This window comes from Pholis gunnellus (assembly GCF_910591455.1).
Source record: "Pholis gunnellus genome assembly, chromosome: 13".
Lineage (NCBI taxonomy): Eukaryota > Metazoa > Chordata > Actinopteri > Perciformes > Pholidae > Pholis > Pholis gunnellus.
Window position 1 is genome coordinate 14600128 of NC_136540.1, and position 19276 is coordinate 14619403.

Here is a 19276-nt window from a genome sequence, read left to right on the forward strand (position 1 = left end):
AACACCACCACACATAATCACCTAATTATATAGTTAATGTTAGCCTACAGCCACATGTTGCAAAATGACTTCATTGCTCTTCCACAAACGATTCATCACTTGACATGACTGTCTGTCTGTCTGTCTCTCACTCCACATGACTATATAAGATGCAGGTTGTGCAAGAACTTCGCTGTCCTCTGTTTATCTCATTAAGTAACTGCAGAACATGAGGTGAGCCACATATAACATTTACTCGCCTGTTCTTTCTTCAAGTCTCTGTTTACTTCCTGAAACTCCTCCAATCCTGTGAAATCCCAGATATATTCCATAGCTGTACTGCAATGGAATGAGGGGGAGAAAGTGTGAAATCTAGTGGCTGAATGTTGTCAATGTTCTCAATAGCCCCTTTCAGCCAAACCATGATGTTTTGCAAAATGTAACCAAGAAGTCTTGTTGCGTTTTGTTTATTTCAATTTACAACGCTATCCATGTGTTTCAAACTGCGGCCATAATCCAGGAGAATATACGTTTCCTCGAAATATAATTCAGAATGCAGTTTAGTTCAACAGAAACATCATTTTGAAGGTGACAGGCTTGTCAAAAGGGAGTTGAGAAGGTTCTTGTGAGGTGCATTACGCAAATGTCGCTATCCTGAGCATAACGCTTCTGTGCATTTTAAAAGTTGTTTGATAATTTGTCTGCAGTTTTAGAAGACAGTCGGAGGGCTGGGTGGGAGCTGTGAACATGTCTTTTCCAGATGATATAGCAGTTGTAGTCGGGGGCTACAGGAGCGATGTTGCATACAACGATCAAAGATGACGTGTCCAACGGTCTCCAACTGTTAATTCTGATTTAAAAGTTCTGTACTCACATAGGAATTACCACTAAGTTAACACTGTATGCTGATGACACTGTTTTGTGTTTGTTACGTGGATGGGTGGGGGTGGGGAATGGGTCAAATTAGGTTCGATGTTTTACAGTCTGGTGTCTGATAAAACTATTAACTGACTTGTTATTGTTGCTTTATGAATCACAGAGCAGATGCCACTTCATCTGCAAGACAGAGTGTGTGATTTGTATTTTACAGTGAGCACTATTTCGCTTCAGTGACATGTGGCAGCTTCCATTTTAATCAGACTTCAAAATATGTACTTGCCAATAAAGGAATAGAACTAAGTATTATCTTTTCCGTTAAGGCTGATGCATTAATAATTTATTTGTGCATATTAAATCTGTTGTGCGTTGGAACGGCAGGAGTGTTTCTCCAAATGTTTTACCTACTATCATTTTGCTCTCCCAAAGTTCCAATATAAAATGTACCATGAGCAAAACAACATAAAAAATAACATTCAAGTAGGTTTAAATATTCAGAAATGATGAGGATTGAAAATCAATCTCAATTTGAAATAAATAGCAGAATGATATTTTAGGTTACTGTATGTATAATTGTATTTTCTAAATGCCCAGTAAAGTAAAAATGGTCTTACAGTGTAACTGGTGTAGTTTTCTCCACATTAAAATCTTTTGATAATGTCCTGTCTCTGGTTCATGCGTTGCTGACCGATGTGGCTGCATCTCAGGTAGAATGCAAAGTTTAGGCCCCCACCAATGACATAAAAGCAAGTACAATGCATCCTCATCGAATCAAGTGCAACTCATTATTTTAGATCCAAGAAGGCAAATTGGTGGTATTTTGCATATATGTTGTACATGTTTTCTGTATTTTTCTTAATATTTGGTGCACTGTAAAAGATGTGTTAAGTATTGCTTTGTGTTGACATAGATCATAAAGAGTACACTGTTAATTGGAATGAAGCAGGACCAGAAACTTGTTGTGGCTGTACTATTACTGTGGCTTTCAACGCACCACCGCCTTTGGAAGCACGTATGATTCCCGAACAGTTTTGATTGTGTCACCAGTCATTGTTTTTAGATTGATTCTTTTTGTCTCTCTGCTGTTCTTGGGAAATGTTAATGTGTATTAATGGAGAAAAGGAGTTCCACATTCCCATACACATTTTGTATTGGTTCATAAATAGACATTTTTACAAAACAATGAAGAGTTCTTGTCTTAATAAAAAAGAAAAGATATTAATGTCCAAAATAATCAGTGTTGGTATTATTTTTTACTCTAAATGTTAATATATTATGATCATGCACCACAGGTGGAGAACATTTTAACTAATATGGACACACAGCAACACATTATTTACTTTTCATTTACAGATAATGAAGCCTGAGTATATAACATTTTTATTCTGATGAAAGATTTCAGATTTTGTGAAGTCAACATTTTTACACCCGTTCCAATCAGTTATATCGCCGACAAATTTTTCGCGCAGAACGTGAATTTTGACTGGATAAAATGCAGCGCAATTTGTTTTTCCACTTGAAGGTTCATTTTCTGGGCTTCAACTAACCACGTTGTGTGGAACGGACATATTCAAAACACACACTGCAGTAGTGACACTCCTAAATTCAAACCAATGTCCACTGCAGTATAGTCTCCGTCGACTGTCCCCAGTTCAATGAACACTTTTTTACTAGAATAGAGTGCAATGTACAGTAAGAGATACAAAGTCCTCTGGGCGCTTTTAAGTTTTACCTGGTGATATTTGAAATAGTTTTTGTGGTCGCTTTAATTAGCGTTTTCTGAGCTTATGAAGATCTAAGCCTCATAAATTGAAGCTTAACTAATTAACTACTCTGACTTCAGTCAGCCCGCTCACTCAATGGATTATTATGTGAATACGTGCGGAGATGATTTTTGGCGTTCAGGCTCTGATTTCATCACTCCTCACAAGGAAACGCTGCACAGCAGGGATAACAACTTCCCCTCCCTGGGGAATATAAACTCAGGTTGTGCTTATGAAATGTTTTATGGACAGCAGCAGCAATAGCAGCAAGAGGTTGCACCTGTTGCAGCATAGAGCTTTCAGGTGGGCAGTGTGGTGGCAGCAAAAGAGCAAATCACTGACAACTCAGTCACCACCACCATCATGTCAAGGGGGCATTGGATATAGGTTGCAATGGGAGGAACAGTTACAAGAGAGCAGCAAGAGACTTGAGTTGAATGCCTGGAGTGGACATAAATTATCATAATGTTGCTCTATAAGGAATAACTGCCGTTATAAGGACTGCTGGATGGACTTTTCTCGTCTCAGAATGCCTCACAAATACACCATCATCTACACAGGTTCAGCTGAATGTTGCATTGCTGAATATCATGAGTGTATTTAGACAGAGACAGGTAGAGGTAAGTGGAGAAACAGGCTGTGTAGCATATATACTGTGTATATATGTCCACCACCTCTTTTTTTTTTCAACCTGAAGTGAACCTTGGCATGTGCCGATGTCATGAAATCTTTATCACATGCATAAACCAGTGTAAACAAGCAGTAAAAAAGGAGCGCTCCTAATTAACACAAGTACAGGGTGATACCTTCAGGAGCACCGTGAAAGCGTGAATAAATTCGACAGGGTTAATACTAAAAAAAAAAAATCAATCTCTGCTTCGGCTGCTTGGTGAGTGCAGTGAAACGTTTTAACGAACATCTTAAATAAATGGGTAAGGCGTTATTGATTCCAGCATAGTAGATTGGACTGAGGTGAGGCGAGCTATCAGTCATAGACAAATATATTTCTCCATTCATATTTCATGTTCATGAGTCAGGCTTTACACTAGACATTAATACATCTATAATATTCAGTATTCGGTTGATGACTTGGGTAGAGGAAGATATTATCTTTTTAATTACATTTTCACCTCAGGCTCCCATTATACCTCAAGTACTGTACATAATGAGCCAACACCTTAAATAAGTAAAGGTGATACTGCTATTGATTAGAACGTGAAGGCTCGAGGCACGCTATCAGTCAGAGAAAATGTACTTCTGAGTTCATGCGCAATGTACGTGCTAGTTGGTCTGTTATAGACTCATTTACTCAATATCCTTGAACAACTTACACAGAAAGAAATTCTATTAATTGCAAGCTATCCGACTCTATAACAGCAAATGGCTGCACTTAATAAAGCCCGAGTATCATCGTTGTGCTGTGTGTTTTGTCTACAGTAATGAAAAGGTCAGTGATGCAGTCTTGTCTTCATGTGTTAACCTTGCAAGCTCAAAAGGTTAAACCTGCAGTATCCTGAAATGCATAATATAGTATTTATCCATTACATGTGCACGACAACCACATTATTATTTGACTCCGTGCAGGCCAGCCAGTCATCAGATCCTGATCTAATGAACTCCTGTCCTTGTTACCACTCACATATTATTCTCGGATTGGCTGTTTAGCACCTACCCAGAGGCCGTTAAGATTAGAAGGCCATGAAGAGGCTTCTGCAAAGCAAACCACTATAGCCTGATATCAATAGGTGAACCAGAGGTGATTATGAATGATTTATTGATTGTGAGATTGTAAGGGGCAGGAAGGAGCAGACCCATAAGCTCTTGTGGTAATGGCAAACCTTAAGGGCACTCAGGAAATTAGGTCACCCGTAAGGGCTCACGACAATTAAGCTACTTGTCCTCGCGCTGCAATCAGACCTGGTCCCTGTTATGCAGGGAGCAGTGCTCTTTGCATAATGGGGACATTTTTTCATAAAATCATTAAAATACAAAAGGAACTAGTTAAGTTTTTGTAGTCTGTTTGAGTCAACACGTTCTCACACCTAACTCGTCGAATACCGCAGCTTGGTCAGTGTCCAGTGTCTGACCCTTTAGCATCTACTGTATATGCGACACACCGGGATTTCAACTAACTCCAATGTAAACCCACCCACATCATTGTTAGACAGTCAGAGCAACTGATGCAGTATAAAGAGCACAATAATATGATCGGGATTAGGGTGGGTGGTTCAAACAAAACACAGGACTTTCACCTAAGAGACCGCTGTTTGTGTCCCGTGTGCGACTAAGTCGACGTTGACTTATTGTGTCACGTCAGTCGTCGGTCACGTGACTCGTTAGTATCGTTAGTCCCATGAGTCATATGTGTCTCTTGTCACGTAACTCATTATTTAAGTCAACATCAACCACCAACTTATCCTGACCCCAAGTAAGTAGCTTTGTTGCCTAAAGCTAACTTCCTGTGAAGATTATTTTGAAAATTCATGCAACATGTGTATATGGACACGCCGTCCCTGACACGCTAGAGGGGTACCTAGAGCATAGTTTGTCATAGTCATAGTTTGAAGATTAAGGCCACTGAACAAGCCTTTGAGTATTTGACGAGTTGTGAGTGAGAATGTGCAGTCAGAGTCGTGGTGACCAATCACGTTTGAGCAGGCTTTGGTTGAATGCAGGTAAACAGTCCATGTGGAGAACAAAAAAGGCGGAACGCATTGGCCTGAATGCAATCTCGGAACTCACCGACCAATGTCTGACAATGATTTAGAATTTATTGGCTTAAAATTTTGCTTGGTACTCCAACTCCATTCTTGCAGCTAAATTTGCTAATCGGACTGTAAACAACGAGCAGCACATGGAAAAGAAAAGCATTGGCCTGGATATGTTGTGGCCACACAGGAACCCTAGAAATATAGCCCCTTGCCTCCATATGCTTATCAGAACAATAGCCGATGGGTTCCGAGATTGCATTCCTACACTACTAATTTGTCTGTCAATAATGCTTTCTGATAAATTGGAACTTTTACATGGGAGACCGAAGTTTGCGTCCTGATTTCAGCACCTATGTTAAGGGCAGGGAAAGATCCTGGTTTTGGTTAAATGTTAACAAAGTAAACAAATCCTCTCTCATGCTTCGTGTCACTTTTAACTATTGCAATATTGAACCAACACCATGATCTCAGCCTCACCGTAAATCCTTGATGCCTAAATAAAACAACAAAAAACGTTCCTGTCTATAGAAGAAAAGGTTCTATCTACCTGTTCATATCAGAGTGTAACGGCTTAGTCATTAAAACACAGACATACAAAAAAGTGAAGTAGTGCATTTCCCAAAAAAAACCTATTCCTTTAAAGAGAAAAAGGATATGAGATAATTTCCATAATCATGTAAATAAAACACTAATCCAAAACCATGTTTCGACCTGTTGTTCTTCCTGCTTCTTTGTTTTTGTTTGTTTCTAGTGTTATTTAAAATCAATAGGCCTAAAACGTTTTCCCCTTTTGTCACCATTACTTCACAAAAACTTTTTTTATGCAATACCTTCCTGTCACAAAGGCACTTGTTTTTTGTTGAAACATAACTTCCATCCAGCCATGACTCCCTTCTCTTTGAGTTGTAATTTGTGAAATCAGAGCTTCAGCCACTTACCGGTTACAACAGCACCTTTGTTTGTTTGACTCCAGCAGAAAATTGCTTTGTGCCATCCAGCATTTGTTATGATTGTTTTGTTTTCAACTGCAATTTGTGCTCAGTGGGTCATTTAGAATATTTTCCTGTTTATTTTATATTAATATACTTTGCAACGCGTGGGGGCCAACGTTTGGGCTTGTTCATAAATGTACTAAATCAGTTTTATTAATCAGAATGAAGAAAATGCGTGGCTATCTTGACCTTATTCACTTCACTTGACTTATAGTGGATGTACCCACTCGAGTCACCTAGTTAATGTATACTCTATTGTACTGTGCATCAAAGGTGGCACAGTTTGGTTTTATTATATCATAAACAAACCTACACATAGTTTATTTTTTAGTTAATTAGTTAGTTAATTCATCCTTAATTAGGCTTAACTAAGAGAATTGATGGCCAACCCTATGAAAGTGTGATCCAGGTAATGGTCCAAATAAGCCAGGGGGTTTCCTGTAAAAAAATAAAAATAAAAAAAAAACCTTGTCGCTAGATTTAGAAACGATCATAGATTCCTTTTTCAAAATAATGTGTTTGAGTGCGAGTGCAGCAGCAGAGACTAAATATGTATATACACCTCACAAATGAATGCAATTACTTTGTGTGTTGTGTACGGTTGCACGTGTGCTTCCCCCCTGAGGGTCTAAATTAAAAGGTCTTGGTCAGTAAGTCTGTGGTTGATCTTCTTCGTGTTTGAGCTGCCTCCATGTCATTCAAAGTTTCACCATGTGTACTCCATGGAGCTCTTTTGCCTGTGGGTTTTTTGTATCTATGTACTTGTCTATTGAGCTCTACATGATGTGGTATCAGAGTCTGTGAAGAACCTCGTGCCTCCTTACAGGAAGTTTGTCCGTTTTGCCATAAACACCTTTACTAGGCAGTACGACCAGCCAGCCAGCCATGTTAAGAGGGAAGTTCTGTTGCTGTAGGGGTATGGAGAGGAAGCCCCAAGGCCATGCTTGTGAAGTTGGGGAAAGAGACCTGTAACCTCGGCTCAAACCTCGACTGCAGGAGCAAGTCAGTTGTCCAGAGGTGTTGATAGCTTGGCAAAGACTAGGATGATTACTGTAGCTCAGCTGTTGTCCACGATGATTTTATTTTAGCAGATGCAATTCTGCACATTAGCGTGATTAGCTAAATGGGTTCTGGACAACAGCAACGCTATGACAACAAGGTCAATAACTTACACTCATGTATCCCTCTAAAAAGAACACATATAAGCCATTAGACCAGACCATGTATTACTGCCCCTTAGTTGACCCACACAAGGATGCTGATTTCTTTGCTTTGTGCATTAATACTTATTTCCTATCATCTAGGATGTTCCCTTTACGCCTTAATTCTTGTTGTTCCCATGTATAAATCATTTTCTTTATTTTCTTTTAATTCACTGTTTTGTTTAGATTGTTTGCTCTCCAGAAATAATACCATTGTGCCAAACGGCTAAATATATAAATAATTGAAGTAATGATGAAATATATACTCTGCATTGTTGTAATTAAAAGGAAATGTTGAGCTGTTTATCTTCCCATAAGTGATTTTAAATAATACATTTCATTAATAATGGTAGCTCTCATTTTGATCTTTTTTTTTTGACACACTGTAGATCATTCCTGTCTTTGACTCGATTTCTGCTGCAGGTCAATATCCATGCGTGTACATCTAACATGAAATCATAAGTATTTCTGTTAACGTATGTCAGTAAAATGCTTTATATTCATCTTTCTGAGCTTATATTGACCCTTTTAATAATGGGGCTCGACAACCTCAAGAGATGGAGCTAACTGAATATGGTGTTAGTGCCTCTGCATGTCATTCTGTCTCTCTTCCAAAGAGAAAGGGGTTTTGGATTTTGGAAATTGAGTATAGAATTTGACTCTTTGTTTTGTAGGGCTACGGCCGTGTTATCTTTGAAAAATGCTAATTTTGTTAAAATGTTGCAACCCTAATTTGGCCTGCCAGACCCCCATCCTGTCCTTCATTGGCTCACTGCAGATGAGCTATGAAACAGGTGCTAGAGTGCCTTCTTGTGGTCACCTTAGGAATTGTACACTAAAGGCCTATCACACAGAAAATCTAGCATTTAAAAGGAGCAAGCTGACAAAAATAATGAATCATATGATGTGAGTGACAAATGCAGGGAGTATTATGACTGTTTTCAGTTCCCCCTTCAAAATACATTCAAACTCTGACTTCAATGAAACCTCCAACCAGGAAGTAGTGATTGTCATGTGTTCAAATGCTGCATTCAGTACTGAATGTTTCTTTTGTTCATTCATTTTGTGATTGATGGCTTTTACCAATACCACTCAAAAAGCAGAACTTCTGTGAGATAATTACCACTCTGCAAATGATTGTAATTTGAGTTGAACATTACTAATTGGTTTTATTAAATGTAAGAACTTTCAGTAGCCCTGGTATAATTAACCATTTTGAATGATCTCGCCTCTTTTTTATTGACATTTAGCACAATACATGACAATCCTGAATATCAACCTAATGGATCTTATTAGCCACGTCCTCTAGACCAAAGTGAATTAATCAAAGGAGACTTGCTTTATATACCCCGCCCCTCCCTCCCTCTCTCTCTCTCTCTCTCTCTCTCTCTCTCTCTCTCTCTCTCTCTCTCTCTCTCTCTCTCTCTCTCTCTCTCTCTCTCTCTCTCTCTCTCTCTCTCTCTCTCTCCTCTCTCTCTCTCTCTCTCTCTCTCTCTCTCCTCTCTCTCTCTCTCTCTCTCCTCTCTCTCTCTCTCTCTCTCTCTCTCTCTCTCTCTCTCTCTCTCTCTCTCTCTCCCTCTCTTGCGCTCTCTCACACCGAGGCAGCTGGGGATTCATTTGTCTTGCTGATTAATGATGAGAACCATATCCTCCACAACACCAGTAAATTAAAAGAGATTGGGGACGGAGAGAAAGAACATCCAGGTCCATTCATCCCAATCAAATTTCACAGTAGGTCCAATTCATCCTAAGCTGTATTTCTATTGTCTTCTATACAAACACAAAAAGCACTAGCCATTCACTTTCTCCTCCCAGACCCTCTCTGGCAACACGAGGATTTCAACTGGCAACTTTCCAGGCGCAAGCTCATTTTTCAAGCCTTCAGGATACAACCATACCCATTAATGTTTCAGGTGGTAATTGTCATCAGCAGCTGCTACGGCTCCCTGTTAGTGCTGCTGCCTGGCTCTATGTCTTCATGTTCTCCCTGTGTGGTGTCCTCCCAGTCTAAGGAAATACATTTAAGGTCATCTGTGGACATTGACAGCTCTAAATTAACAAAAGGTTAGTGTATAATATGTAGTGCTTAGTCTGTGACACAATGATGTGGTGTGTAAAGCTCTGACGCAGTATTTCTTAAATGGGGGTTACAAGTATCCTTTGGTGTACTTTGAAGTATTGCAGGGGTATGTATTTAAAAAATATCAGTCATGCAGAACGCCTTAAAATGATGATGCCATAACAAGTTCAATTTAAAAGAATGTCAGTGCAATCATAAACTGCTGTGAACTGTCTGTTTTTCTACCTAAATGTAGTAAAAAAAACATTTCAAAGGGGGTACATTATTGAAAAGGTTTGAGAACCACTGCTCTACAGGGTGTGTAATACTCTCTGACTCGAATACGATGGCCAGACGTCCCAGTTAGTCCAGGAATGTCATAGTTTCAAGCTGGGTGTCCCAAGACCTGACAAATATCTGTTAATATCTGTAAAACACTCAAATGTCCTCGTCAGTATATGCGAATGCTTAGCTGGCATGCTGAAGAGAAAGCCGGTCTTTTCTTAAGAGCTCCAGGAGGCTTACCCCTTCCTTCATAAAGTACCCGGCAACGAAAGTGCTGCGTACCGCACACACTGCTCGCCTACGTTTTTCTGTTGACCACAGAGGAAATGCCGATACAAAAGATCATGTTGAAACGACCAGATAGCGATTAATAACTGGCAGCGAATGTGTCACAGTCGGGCCATTTAGCCAGAAAGCCCGCGCAGTGACAAATGCCTTGTGTCTTGTTTAAAAAGGTATCTGCCAATCGATAATTATATTACACCTATTCAATCCTTGTCTAGACAGTTTTCAAATAAACTATGTTTTGGTGGATTTTGGGAGACAAAAAAGTAATTTTCTTGTCTGCTGTCCATAGTGTTGAAAGGTGTGCTTGGTAAGCGTGCTAAGCACTGAATCGTCCCCCATCCTGATGAAAACGCCTACGGTGTATGCATAAACACATACATATGCACAGGTATGGATGCTGGTACACTTAAAAAGGTCCCACTTTGAGTGTTTGAAAATATGGCCACCATAGACCAGGAGAATATGAATCAGTATACACGATGTAACAGACTTCAAAAACATATGTGAAGGCTGTAATTTAGCACAATGATGCTTTTAAGCTTAATTATGCAAACATGCTCAAAATGACTTTGCGGACATGCCAAAGTTGAGCAGGTAATGATTAGCCTAAACTGTTTTTCTTGCCATTTATTTGCGCAGTAATGTTTCCTTTAATACCCTGGCATATCACACTCTAGCTGTTGCAACAAACTATTCCTCACACGAGGAATCAATAACTCTTCATCTTATTGCATTTGTTGGACACACTGACCGCTCCACTCTCAGCGAGCCCTGCAGTGTGTGGATGGTATTTGTACATTGTTCAGGGACTAAAATCAGTCCCTAAATGTTTCATTTATCTTCACAGCGTTTGGCAGCTTCCCAAAAATGCACAAGACGTCTCAAGTGACTGGTGTCCGGAGGAAATAGATGGAAGCTCTGAGAAGCACACGTAACGTCCCTAATTAATGCTGCTTTCCTCTGCTGCTTTAAAATCAACTGTAGTTTCCATCTCGTTTTCTCTGTCACACTTTCTTCTTTCTGTGTTACCTGCTACTGCTTTTCAAAGTCACTAGAGACGATCATCTTGGATCAAAAGACAAGGAGTTACACAGAGGAGTTGACAGTATGAAAATGTGCACCTCTGCCAGGGCAGCAGCAGGAATGAGCATTAGATGGTCTGTGAGGTTTGTAACCCACTGACATTCACAGATTCATTGATCTCTGTAAGAAATATGCAATAATTAAAAGAGGCAGGGATGTGGAAACTATTAAATCAGTCAGCTCTTGTAGAAAATAGTTGTGTATACCTTGAGTATGTCAGTAAACAATACGAGACTGAAACCTAAATATTGCGTTTCTTAGCTCCATCTGCATGGGCGGAAGTTATCGGACATTGTTGATGATTTCGTTAGAGGGAATGCCAGAGGATCACCAAAGTCTGTCCTCTGGGGATAATGTGTGTCTGTACCAAATATATCCCCTGTGCAATATAAATAATCTGTGCAGACCACTGCAATATAAATATAAACGATTCTATCATATTTTAGTTTGTGTTTTTGACAATTTGTACTTATTTATTATACTTGTTTTGTTCTTTTTATTTTACTTCTGTCTCTTGTTCATTTGCACTGTCCACGCTGCTGCTGTAATCCTGCAAATGGAACAATTAAGGGTTATCTTAGTTATTAAATTTCAGTATGGACCAAACCAATGGACAGACTGGCACTGCCATCCATAGAGCACGGCTAAAACTGATGCGGATTCATTGTATTCCAAAAGTTCTAGACATTAATATTCGGTCTCAACATATCTCAACAGATTGATTTGCAAGTCCTCTACTTCATCTGTCTGCATTTGGCATATTATGATATCCATGACCCCTAAATCATTCACCTCAAAATGCAGTCAAAGGCTAATCAAAGTCTGCAAAACTATTCTTTTTACCAAATAAAGCTGCTTTGATACCAGGAATGTTGTTGCTGCTGCTTGAGTTTTGAACACATTTAGTTTCACTTCCTTATCAGTATGTTGTTACACATCTCAGTTCTACACTCCTCAATGCATTTGAAATCATTCAATGTGAATACTGGAACAGTTCATATTCATACATTTAATTCCCTTCTCATTCTTCGAATCATCCAGATTTTTATCTATTCAGCCAGTAAACAGCCCTTGAACTTTGCCGCCACCCTTTGAATTATTAAGCCAGCTCACTCGTGGGGTTCGCCGTTGAAGGATTTATCAACAAAACATGTAGCTGCCGAGCAAAGACACTTTTCACTCATTTTTTCTTTGGTGTTAGCCACGTTGTTGTCCTCGTCTTGCTACCTGTGGACCTTTTCACACCTCACCCTTTCATACATTCTCTCCCATCTCCTGCTTTTTTTATTTTTTTTTTAGTTTGGATGAAAGTAATGTACAAGATGTCACAGGGGAAGGAAACTTTTTTTTAACAGCTGTCGATAAGAAGGATGCCCTTTCAATTGTGAGGAAGTTCTTTGACTCTGAATGGCAACTCTGCTGCACTTCCTGCTAACCCAGGTTCTTTGAGAAAAATAAGTGCAAAGTCATAGTCCTATTCATATTTTACAAATATCCCAGTTGGGTCCTACAGGATGCTCTGATGCTTCCATTGACAGCCAAAATGGGAACACGTTACACTAAGAAATATATGTAGCAAAAAGTACAACTTCTAACCAGGAAGCGACCAACATCATGTAACAACATGTTATCCAAAGTAGTCGCCGTGTGATGTTTTGGGAATATTCGATATTGGCAGTTCTCTAAAGTTTTGCAGAAACATTAAACAGACGCTCTTAATTTACACCTTTTTAAAATGACATTCAGAATAACAAATTGTGTTGTAATCCTCCGCAGTCAAAGTGAACAGATCAGATCATGACCTACTAAAACCATCCGCCCCCTAATGGAATAGGCTGCATCTACTTCATATTAACTGTAGAATTTTAACATGTTTCTTTATCAAACATTCAGATTCAATATTTGAATTGACAACATTTGTGAATGATAACTGCCCTCTCCAGAAAAATGATACCCAACCTTGTACAGACATACATTACCCATTATTCCTGAATGTGTTGCCCATACAAAGCAACATAGAATTTAGCTCATCTGTGTTATATATATATATATATATGCAGTAAATACTAAACTCTCAAACTCTTCTGCAGTCACTACACTGTCTCTGTGCTATCATATATTTTCCTGGTGAAGTTACTTTTTGACAGCACTTTACTTTGGTTAGTAGAGCTTTGATTCACTTAAGGGGCAGTAACACTAAAGCAATGGCTAGCCAGGCTCACAATAGCATGCCAGTTGATTCTCCTAACCTTTGAGCCTCTGAAGGGTTTGGAAAAGGCAATGTTAGCTCATAGATCAATCATGACATATAGAGTCAAGACACTGTCAAGCTACTGTACACGGATGGTGACAAATTAAAACAATTGCTATGTTGGAAGGGGCTCACAGGACACATCCATCTCTCTTGTGCAGGGACTTTGCCTTTTCCATGAGGTAGTATTTATTACATCTGTTGCATGTCATGTCACACAGCACTCTCCTCTTCGGGCTGTACCCGCAGAGATCTTAAAGCATTCAACGCCTTCAGATTGCATGACTGATTGTGTTTCTTACTCTCCTGTGGCTTAGTTGAAGTGATGGTGCCGTGTTTCCCAGATGTCAACATGTAAGTACAGTTGTATCATCATTGATATAAAATAATGGCCTCAGCTCTCAAAGTAGGACTCAAGATGTGATAACCCAAAGTATCCTTTCAAATTGGATTAAATGGCGTTACTTTTCGCACTGCTTCCTCAGCGTCAAGCTGATCCTGGCCCCGTCGCCTGTACTTCCTTCAACGATGACACCGCAATCCTTTCATTACACTTCTTACATTTCTTGGACATATTCTCAGCTGAGCAACTGGTGCGAGCAACTGGTGTCTGGCTCATGTTGCCACAGCAATATACCATCAACTCATACCAAGAGCAGAAATGTAGTGAGTGAATCACTCGTTATCAGATGTGTTCTCATTTGGTATCTGCTTCAAGCTCACTATCGCAGCCAGAAACACTAATACCACAGATGATGGCGCAGCACTCAAAGCTCAGCAGTACAACAACAGGGTGTCAGGGTTGCAAGATCTACAAACATTGGCTTCTTTCTACCCGCGGAACACATACGTGGAAACACACGCACACAACCCTCCACCACTGGCAGCTGCCTCCAGCATGTGCTATTTTGCCAACTGCAACCCTGGGCAAGATAATAAGATGGCTAGCAGACATTTTGTCAATATTTCTGTCTTGGCTCAGAGTGCGCCTGGTTGGCTGCTTACTGATAGATGTGTTGACTGAGTTTTTTTTTTTTTTTTTGGGGGGTTGGTTGTTTTTTTTCTTTTTTCTTTCACAGGAGCTCTGCCCTTGTTTTGCCGGGGACTGCGAGAGAGCAAGTAGAGGCAAGTGTAGAGGGAGGAGAGAAGGGCTCACTAATGTAAAGTAGTTCATTAAAATCAGGCACAAAGCATATATCAGGGGGGAGGGATGCTGCTAATCAGAGCCTGTGGTTAGTCCGGCGATATGTAAAAAGGAGATGCTGCTCTCCTCAGCTGTGATCTTTTCTGGGAAGCAGCAGAATTTTCTGATGCTAAGGAGGCCGTGCAGATGATTGATTCTCCAGAAGCATGCTCGGAGACCCTGCTCTTGGTCTGCCATCTGATTAACATACACAGCATTATTCATGTCATGAATATACAAGGAGGCAATGAACAAATAAATACTGACATGCATCCAGGAGCTGATAAATATTAAATGGAGCACACATGGCTTCATATTTTACCATTTCACAATTTGAACATTCATGCTGTGAGGCCCCTAGCCAAGGTCTAATTTTCAGTTCAAACAGGTTGAGCAGCCATGTGGGGAGACGAGGATTCTTCACAAACATCATATTTGGGCTTCTGTTAGGTGTCATGAATACTGGAATTCTGATTCCTGTATAATCATTCAAAGTTTGCAATGTTTCAGACACTTCCTACGGTACCCTACGTAGAACCAAAAGGCAGCCTCTCATTTGATTCCAACTGATTAGAGAAATTGTTTTAATGCTAATCGACATAGCACTAGCCTTTGACAACGACACATGATTGATTGACACACACACACACACACACCGTCTAAGATTTTTGTCAGGACTCGGGACACCCAGCTTGAAACTGGGACAATCGTGGACAAACTGGGCAGTCTGGTTACCTTTGCATATTGTGTGACGAGCCATTAAACTAATCACATAAACTCATAATTGACATGATCATTTCTAAATGGGGAGCAGCAGCAATCCATGATAAATCCTGCGTTAATTCGCAGCGAGTCATGCTTTACGTAAGCATGTGTTCTGTATTATTATAATGTGTTAGGCTACCACATTTTCTTATATTAATACATTATATGCTATATGCCTCTACTCTAGATCAGATCTGGGATATTGCACCTTTAAGGGACCCTCAAAGTGATTGCAATTCATCCTAAGGGGGGCATGAATGTCTGGACCAGATGCCAAGACATTTCACTGAAAGCCAAACATTTCAACCAGCAGGTGTCACTAAAAAGAAAAAGGAGAATGTCAGGGGTTCACCAAAGTCAGTTGTATTCATCTTCTGGATGACTATGTGCAGTTTTCAAGTAAGAGGACATCATGTAGTATAAGCGGACCAGATAGCTTCAAAACGTCATCAGAGGTGCAAAAAGGGGATACTCCACACTGCCGGCTGGACAACAACACATGTAGCATGTGGCAAAGAATCCAATCTGTCACTCGCGACAGGAGAAGAACGAACAGGGCCGAGACCCAAGACACCCTACTGGACAACCTCTACAGTTTCTGTGCCAGATTCGACAGACTGAACTGAGACATCCCCTTGTACCCCTGAGGAGACTGCACTCCAGGTGAGACACACACACAGGTTCTCGGGGCTTTGAAGCAAGTAAACCCCCACAAAGCAGCAGGACCTGATGGAGTGTCCCTGAGAGTCCTGAGGGCCTTAGCTGAACTGCTGGGAGGTATGTTGACAGACATTTTTAACTCCTCTTTCACACCGTGATCTTTAAGTCCTCCGTTATAGTACCGGTGCATAAAGGGGTGCCTCAGCCCCAAACTTTATGCCCTGTACACTTGTGAGTGTGTTTCCACCCAGGACAACAACATCATTATTGAATATGCAGAAGACACGACCATCCTTGGTCTTTATACAGAGAACTGGTAAACATGGAGAGGACAAAGACCTGTTTGAAAAACAAAGAACTAATTATGGACTTCAGACCCTGATCATCAAGGACACCAAGGTGGAGCAGGGTGAAGGTTGCAAGTTCCTCGGCCTCTACGTGACGGAAAACCTGATCTGGGCCAGAAAACACTGTGGCAACACTGAAAAAAGCAAAGCGGCGCATTTACTTCATGAGGCTGCTGAAGGTCTGCTGAAGGTCTGCTGAGGCCGCGTTCATTGAGAACATTCTCACCAGTGGGTGAATGAGACCGTGTGTTTTGGAAACACCACCCAAGCTGAGAGGAAATCCCTTCAACGAGTCCTTAAAACTGCAGAGAGAATCATCGCCTCTGACCTCCCCTCCATGGACATACAGCTTTTTTTACAGCCGCAGTCAGAATAATTGTAAAGGACATTAAGGCTGGAAGAAAATAACACCCCCCCACACACACCTCACTCACAGCATGGACACTTGGCACTTCATGCTCACACCTTACAGACTGTGTTTGTACCTCTCCCTCCTCTCACTCCCCAGGACTACCTTCACCCCTGTAATACAGCGTCCATTGTTCTGTGCAATAATTCATTATTATTCAGTGTGAGTTATATATGTATCGAACAGCAGTGTCCCGGTAGAAAGTCCTGTGTTTGTTAGACCATCCAACCTCCTCTCCCGCTCAACCGATAATGACTTTCACAATATTTAAACTATGTCAGTCTCTCTGACCGTCTAATGATGACACAGATGGATTTAAATTGGAGTTAGTTAAAAGCCTGGAGCATCTCACACAGACACTAAAGGGTGCCTCTCTCTGTGCCTTGACTGCTTCCATCTATGAATATAATATTGTGTTTGGCAGCTCATGTAAACGGAAAACTTTACTGCATGCTGACCACATCTGTTACGGCTGCTATGTAACTCCGAAAATATTATGCAAAGGTTTGCAGTATACAGTTAGAAACCGTTCTGAAAATTACTTTGAAATTAATTAAACAGCCATGAATTTCAGTTAATATCCATGGAAACAGTCAAGGTCTTGACGCCTTTAAGTCCCATCTCTTGGCGCATTTCTGCAACCTCGCAGATTTGACATGATGACAGTGAACACATCATCGTACATTTGACAAGAGCTTGAAGGCCCAGTGTCAGAGTCCAGAAGGTGCACATTTGGATTCAGCTCTTCTCTCTTTATGGGGCATCCGCAGTGTGCTATGGGCATCAATTGACTTGTATCAAATGAGGTGAAGTGCTGTATGTGTGTTGTACTTATTAACTGAATAATCTGCAGTGTGGAGAACATACTTTAAAAGTAGAAAATGTATCATTTTAAGTTCACTGGAAAGTTGGAAAAGTTGAGTCAGCATTTAATTGAGGCCAAGACAAGTTTGAACCAAAGTAGGTTCGAAAACACGAAAGTTCTAAGACGCCAGAAAAGTTGCACCTAAGACCACAATCCAGGCTCTGATTCAAACTCCAGAGAGAAACTACAAGTAAAAGTATTTCTTACGCTTGCCTAGGTGTCTTGTGTATGCATCACAGAGGTTATTAGCCCACAGTCTGGGGTTGTTGCCTTTGAATCATTAAGTAAAGGGTGAGTGTTTGAAGCGCCTTGATATAATGATCCTTGGCAACTCAGAGAGTTCAAAGTAAATTGGCAAGGGTAAAAAAGGCTTTTCTGCCACTGAGCAAAATAGAGAAATCAGCCAGCTATGTTTAATAGAATTTTCCATCAGTGCTCAACCAGTCTCTCAAATGGGTTATCTAAGATAATGGCTGCACGGGTTCATTACCTCCTTGTCAAATTAAATTTCTTTTTCTCCTCAAGGGGGATTGGATAGTGATTACAGATCTAACCAAAAGAAGGCTCTAACTTTCCCTGTGTAAAGCTGGGGAAAGGCCACAATGACAGCAAAATTAGTCTATTTCATCTTAAGACCTTTGTTGTACGCTGAGCCGCTCACTTCACAAAGAGAGATGGTGTTTAATGTGGTTGCACCGAGGATCTTTGTTTGCCTTTTTTTTCCTTTCTTTGTGTGGCTCTTGTTCCTCTTAAGTGAAGGACTTTTGTGAAAAGGGGGTGATGTATAAGGCAACTATTGACATAAATTAAACAGAATCAGTGGATGAGACATTGTTGTGCTTAATGGATTCCTATTCATTGTTTTTGGAAAAAGGAAATTAAAATGTTAAATGGTACGTAGAGAATAACACTCTGCAGTCAACTGAAAATACATACTGAATATATACACTTACTGGTGGCAACAGTGAATTTGAATATGATGTTGTCCAGATGTGAGCAGCTTCTTTTCTTCATTTGTGCATTGCATTGTGGGAGAATACAGAGCATCTGTAACTGTATTGATATTGATTAAACGGCTGTTCTTGTGCCATGTTCATATGACAGTCATTAATAATTACAAGATTTTGAGTTGTAAATGACATTCAGGTCAACGTCCAAGTCATAATCAAAACAGGGAAACTCAGACTGCATCAGTCATTAGCAATAGCCCCTTCCCCATTTCCTTCCTTCCTTCCTTCCTATCCTTCTCTTTCAAATGATGTATAATACACCAAAGTTTAAACAAATATAACTTGGTTGGCGCACTGATCATCTCCGACCCCGGTTGTCTTCTGCCCAGATCTGATTGTCCTCTACCAAAATCTGGAACATGTTTTGGCCGAAGACTTGCCTTCAACATTTGGAATGTGCAAAGCGAAGTGAACAAAGCAGCTAGGAGCCACCTCCAAAAAGCATTTTCTTATGGCACTCTTTGAGGAAGACTTACATCAGACTGTACCTCTCAGGGTGTGCAGGATCTACAAATAGACAGCTTCAAAGCGTTGGAGGTGCCACCTGT